The following is a 5,813-nucleotide window of genomic DNA, read 5'->3' as shown; positions in this document are numbered from 1 at the left end:
TTCCTTGTCTTGTGTCAAGCTCGTTAAAAAATGAATCAAGGTTTTTAGAGCATAGTTCCTTGTCTTGTGTCAAGCTCGTTAAAAAATGAATCAAGGTTTTTAGAGTAAAGTTTTTGTTAGGTAGATTGTAGAGAGTAGTTATGAGCAAAGTTCCTTGTCTTGTGTCAAGCTCGTCAAAAAATGAAACAACTCCCACAAGTCCTTCCAAGATCTTGAAAGTAAAGCTTCATTCCATCCACCTCATTGAATGCAATGAAGCTTGGGGGGCATGTACCTTGATTTGCATCATTATGCCGGGGGCATGTGAACTTGTAACAAGCATAGTTTTTCGTTTCAAGCTTGCATAAACATGAAACTGAATCCGAGCATAGTTCTTTTCCTGTGTCAAGCTCGTTAAAAAATGAAACAAATCCTCCTCTAATTGAGTCGAGAGTTTGACTAGACCTCATAGATGTTAGGTTGTACGTTTAGGTTAGTTATTTCAGTTTTTGCATAATTTTATTACAGTTTTAGGTCGAGTCTTTCAAATGATCTCGTTCTTGAACCTTCATTTCATCCACCTTAGTTGAATGAAATGAAGCTGGGGGGCATGCGCTCTAACAGTTATGCTTAGGGGGCATCAAGCACAGTTTTATCTCTGTTTCAAGCTTGTGTAAAAATGAAACTAATTTGAAGCATAGTTTTTATCTGTTTCAAGCTTTTGTAAAAATGAAACCTATCTCGAGTCAATTTCAGTTATTTTCAAGACTCGTTAAACTCATGAAAATCCCGAGATTATTTTGCTATTTTTCATTCTCGTAAAACAAATGAAAATGCCGAGTTCTTTCCGTCTTTTCCTGCTCGTAAATTAAATTGAAAGTCGGCCATATGAGTACATTTTTATCATTTTTTCGAACTCATTAAAACTTACGAAAAAGTGAAAACCATGAGTACATTTTTATCCCTTTTTCGAACTCGTTAAAACTTACGAAAAAGTGAAACCTCAGAGTCATCTTTTAAGCCCTTTTCTGACTCCTGAAATATGAAAAGATTGCCGAGCGTTTCTTTTACACTCGTTAAAACAGAATTAAAAGACGGTCCCCTTTTAGCTCTTTTCTGACCGCAAAATCAGGAAAAGATTGCCGGGTTTTTGTCGTTTCAAACTCGATAAGGAAATAAAACGACGTGTCCTTGATCGCTTTTTACTTTTTAGGTCAGTGGCACTAATTATGAAAGTACTCCTTGGTCGCAAGATCAAGCGGTTCCCCCAGGTATTATTTTATACTTTTTCGGGCTTGAGGGAAACAAATCTACGAAAAAGTTCAACTTGGAGTCTCCTTTTGTTTTTTCAGATTCTCTAAAATTGAAAAACGCCGAGTTTCTCCTATACTGGGCTCGTTAAAACTTTTACAGTAGAGGACCTGTTCAATTACAAACAGGAACGAACCACTCCTTCCTAGGGTTCGAATTTAAACTAGGTTGGACTCGTCCGAAGGATGAGCTTATAATCAAGCATATGTTATCCTCCTCAAGCTTGTTAAAAATAAAGAGGTACTTGCCAGAAATGGTGGGGGAAAGGAGATAAGAATGAACCTGTTTGTTACCTTTTGTCTCAAAAGAAACTTTATTACCACTCTTGAACACGACACTTTTTTCATTCACCTGGGTTGGGAAATCTTTTACCTCACAGTTGATCAAACCACTTTGAAAGTCTTTAACCGGGTTCCGGGGATTAACTTTGAGTTATTTGTCACCAAGCCATCTCTCGTGTCGTTATGTGTTCAAGAGGTCTGCAAGCAAAACTTTCATCTGCAAAATACTTGTCATCCATTTGACCATCCCTGAGTCAGTCCTTACAGCAACATTTCTTCAACTTGAACAATGATTTCGTGTTGCGGGCTCGCCTGCAACGGGTCGCTTTCTATCGACATCGACACATTATCTAGGAAGATGACTTAGGAATCGACAGTACCTTGAAGTCTGCATGCATCAATGGCAGGTTTCTCGCCTTTGACGTCAGTTTACATCATTGACTTTCGATCAAAGGATTCCGTGAAGTGTTCGACATCAAAACATCTATTCACATTTCACGGGTTGTGCTTGGTACTTTGAGAACCATTGACATTACTGGTGGTCTCTCTCACGCTTGTTAACAGTTTACATCATCGACTGGTAATCAAGTGGTTTCTAACATGTTCGACATCAAATCATTTAATCACATGGCTAGAATCGTACCAATTCGGGAAGTAGAAGTGAAGACCCTGGATCTAGTTTCTACCATCCAGGCTGCGAGGAGTTTTGTATTCATTATCTATGTAGACTAATCATAAACAGATGGCTGCATCCATACTGTGTCTACAAAAGTCTATAAAAATGATGTACTGCAAGATCATTCCTGTATCAGAGTAGTTAGTCTGTTAGTTAAAGTTTTGATCTGAGTATGGGAATGCCTACCTCAGTGATGATATAATCTTATACATGTATTTTGTGTTGAAAATTGCAGGTTCTGACCAGGCTCTCCACGGGATAATCCTTGAAATGATAAAGCGCTTCACCCTTCCTAGATATTACAAACCCTAATCTATTCCAGGCTTCGCACTTTAGGGGGCAATCTGTTACACTAAAAAATGTCACCATGACTATTTACAGTTAGTATGGCTCAATCAACAGTCATGCTACCCTCTTAGGCAAGTCTTATGCCTCTGCTCTCCATGTCAAACTCCAAAAAAGAGAGAAAGTCTTGTATAAATGTATTTATCTCTGGGGACGCAAGTTCTCTCAACCTTACCTGCCACGGGTTAATTATGTGGCAACCGGTCCCATGATTTCAGTTACCGATGTAAGTGAGCCTCTCACTGTTTGCTCATCTTCCTTTGATTTAGCTCCGGTAATTGACATGGAAAACTCTATGGGATTACTTGAACACGATGTTCTTATCCCTTTTGAGTCCCTTGACATGTGTTCCTTCCCAAGAAGTATTCTTCCTTCGGATGAAGACCTCTTGGAAGCCATGATCAAGGTGTGTCCATTGACATGTCTTTCCTCCAGTTGGAAGACATGATCAATGTTACGAGGATAGTTTTTTCCTGTATCAACCTCGTTAAAAAATGAAATAGGGTGTATCGAGGATATTTTTTTTCCTGTATCAACCTCGTTAAAAAATGAAATAGGATGTGGTGAGGAAAGCTCCTTTTACTGTGTCAACCTCATTAAAAAATGAATCAGTGTGTGTGAGGATAGTTTGTTCCTGTCTCAACCTCGTTAAAAAATGAAACTGGAAGTCATGAGCATAGTTCCTTGTCTTGTGTCAAGCTCATTAAAAAATGAAACAAGCAGTCACGAGGAAAGTTCCTTTTACTGTGTCGACCTCGTTAAAAAATGAATCAGTGAGTACGAGGATAGTTTTTTCCTGTATCAACCTGGTTAAAAAATGAAATAGGCTAGCATGAGGACAGTTCTTTTACTGAGTCAACCTCATTAAAAAATGAATCAGCTAGATTTTAGGATATGTAGGTAGATTGTAGAAAGTAGCGTTTTGAGGACAGTTCCTGTTACTGAGTCAACCTCGTTAAAAAATGAATCAGGTTTGAGGACAGTTCCTGTTACTGAGTCAACCTCGTTAAAAAATGAATCAGGTTTGAGGACAGTTCCTGTTACTGAGTCAACCTCGTTAAAAAATGAATCAGGTTTGAGGACAGTTCCTGTTACTGAGTCAACCTCGTTAAAAAATGAATCAGGTATGAGGATAGTTCTTTTCTTGTGTCAACCTCTTTAAAAATGAAACAACTCCCTTTTCAAGTTAAATATTGAAAGTAAACCTTCATTTCATCCAGCCGGTTGAATGCAATGAAGCCTGGGGGGCATGTACCTCATTTCGCATCATTATGCTGGGGGCATGCGAACTTTTTGAGCATAGTTCCTTGTCTTGTGTCAAGCTCGTTAAAAAATGAAACAAGGGTAGGTTAAGTAGGTAGATTGTAGAGAGTAGTCATGAGCATAGTTCTTTGTCTTGTGTCAAGCTCGTTAAAAAATGAAACAAGGATTTTAGAGCATAGTTCCTTGTCTTGTGTCAAGCTCGTTAAAAAATGAATCAAGGTTTTTAGAGCATAGTTCCTTGTCTTGTGTCAAGCTCGTTAAAAAATGAATCAAGGTTTTTAGAGTAAAGTTTTTGTTAGGTAGATTGTAGAGAGTAGTTATGAGCAAAGTTCCTTGTCTTGTGTCAAGCTCGTTAAAAAATGAAACAACTCCCACAAGTCTTTCCAAGATCTCGAAAGTAAAGCTTCATTCCATCCACCTCATTGAATGCAATGAAGCTTGGGGGGCATGTACCTTGATTTGCATCATTATGCCGGGGGCATGTGAACTTGTAACAAGCATAGTTTTTCGTTTCAAGCTTGCATAAACATGAAACTGAATCCGAGCATAGTTCTTTTCCTGTGTCAAGCTCGTTAAAAAATGAAACAAATCCTCCTCTAATTGAGTCGAGAGTTTGACTAGACCTCATAGATGTTAGGTTGTACGTTTAGGTTAGTTATTTCAGTTTTTGCATAATTTTCTTACAGTTTTAGGTCGAGTCTTTCAAATGATCTCGTTCTTGAACCTTCATTTCATCCACCTTAGTTGAATGAAATGAAGCTGGGGGGCATGCGCTCTAACATTTATGCTTAGGGGGCATCAAGCACAGTTTTATCTCTGTTTCAAGCTTGTGTAAAAATGAAACTAATTTGAAGCATAGTTTTTATCTGTTTCAAGCTTTTGTAAAAATGAAACCTATCTCGAGTCAATTTCAGTTATTTTCAAGACTCGTTAAACTCATGAAAATCCCGAGATTATTTTGCTATTTTTCATTCTCGTAAAACAAATGAAAATGCCGAGTTCTTTCCGTCTTTTCCTGCTCGTAAATTAAATTGAAAGTCGGCCATATGAGTACATTTTTATCATTTTTTCGAACTCATTAAAACTTACGAAAAAGTGAAAACCATGAGTACATTTTTATCCCTTTTTCGAACTCGTTAAAACTTACGAAAAAGTGAAACCTCAGAGTCATCTTTTAAGCCCTTTTCTGACTCCTGAAATATGAAAAGATTGCCGAGCGTTTCTTTTACACTCGTTAAAACGGAATTAAAAGACGGTCCCCTTTTAGCTCTTTTCTGACCGCAAAATCAGGAAAAGATTGTCGGGTTTTTGTCGTTTCAAACTCGATAAGGAAATAAAACGACGTGTCCTTGATCGCTTTTTACTTTTCAGGTCAGTGGCACTAATTATGAAAGTACTCCTTGGTCGCAAGATCAAGCGGTTCCCCCAGGTATTATTTTATACTTTTTCGGGCTTGAGGGACACAAATCTACGAAAAAGTTCAACTTGGAGTCTCCTTTTGTTTTTTCAAACTCTCTAAAATTGAAAAACGCCGAGTTTCTCCTATACTGGGCTCGTTAAAACTTTTACAGTAGAGGACCTGTTCAATTACAAACAGGAACGAACCACTCCTTCCTAGGGTTCGAATTTAAACTAGGTTGGACTCGTCCGAAGGATGAGCTTATAATCAAGCATATGTTATCCTCCTCAAGCTTGTTAAAAATAAAGAGGTACTTGCCAGAAATGGTGGGGGAAAAGAGATAAGAATGAACCTGTTTGTTACCTTTTGTCTCAAAAGAAACTTTATTACCACTCTTGAACACGACACTTTTTTCATTCACCTGGGTTGGGAAATATTTTACCTCACAGTTGATCAAACCACTTTGAAAGTCTTTAACCGGGTTCCGGGGATTAACTTTGAGTTATTTGTCACCAAGCCATCTGTCGTGTCGTTATGTGTTCAAGAGGTCTGCAAGGAA

This window comes from Pinus tabuliformis, chromosome 3_2, assembly GCF_031772625.1.
Source record: "Pinus tabuliformis cultivar Carrire ecotype Pingquan chromosome 3_2, CPIR1, whole genome shotgun sequence".
Classification (NCBI taxonomy): Eukaryota; Viridiplantae; Streptophyta; class Pinopsida; order Pinales; family Pinaceae; genus Pinus; species Pinus tabuliformis.
The sequence above is the reverse complement of the archived record's forward strand: the minus strand, read 5'-3'. Positions refer to the sequence as shown.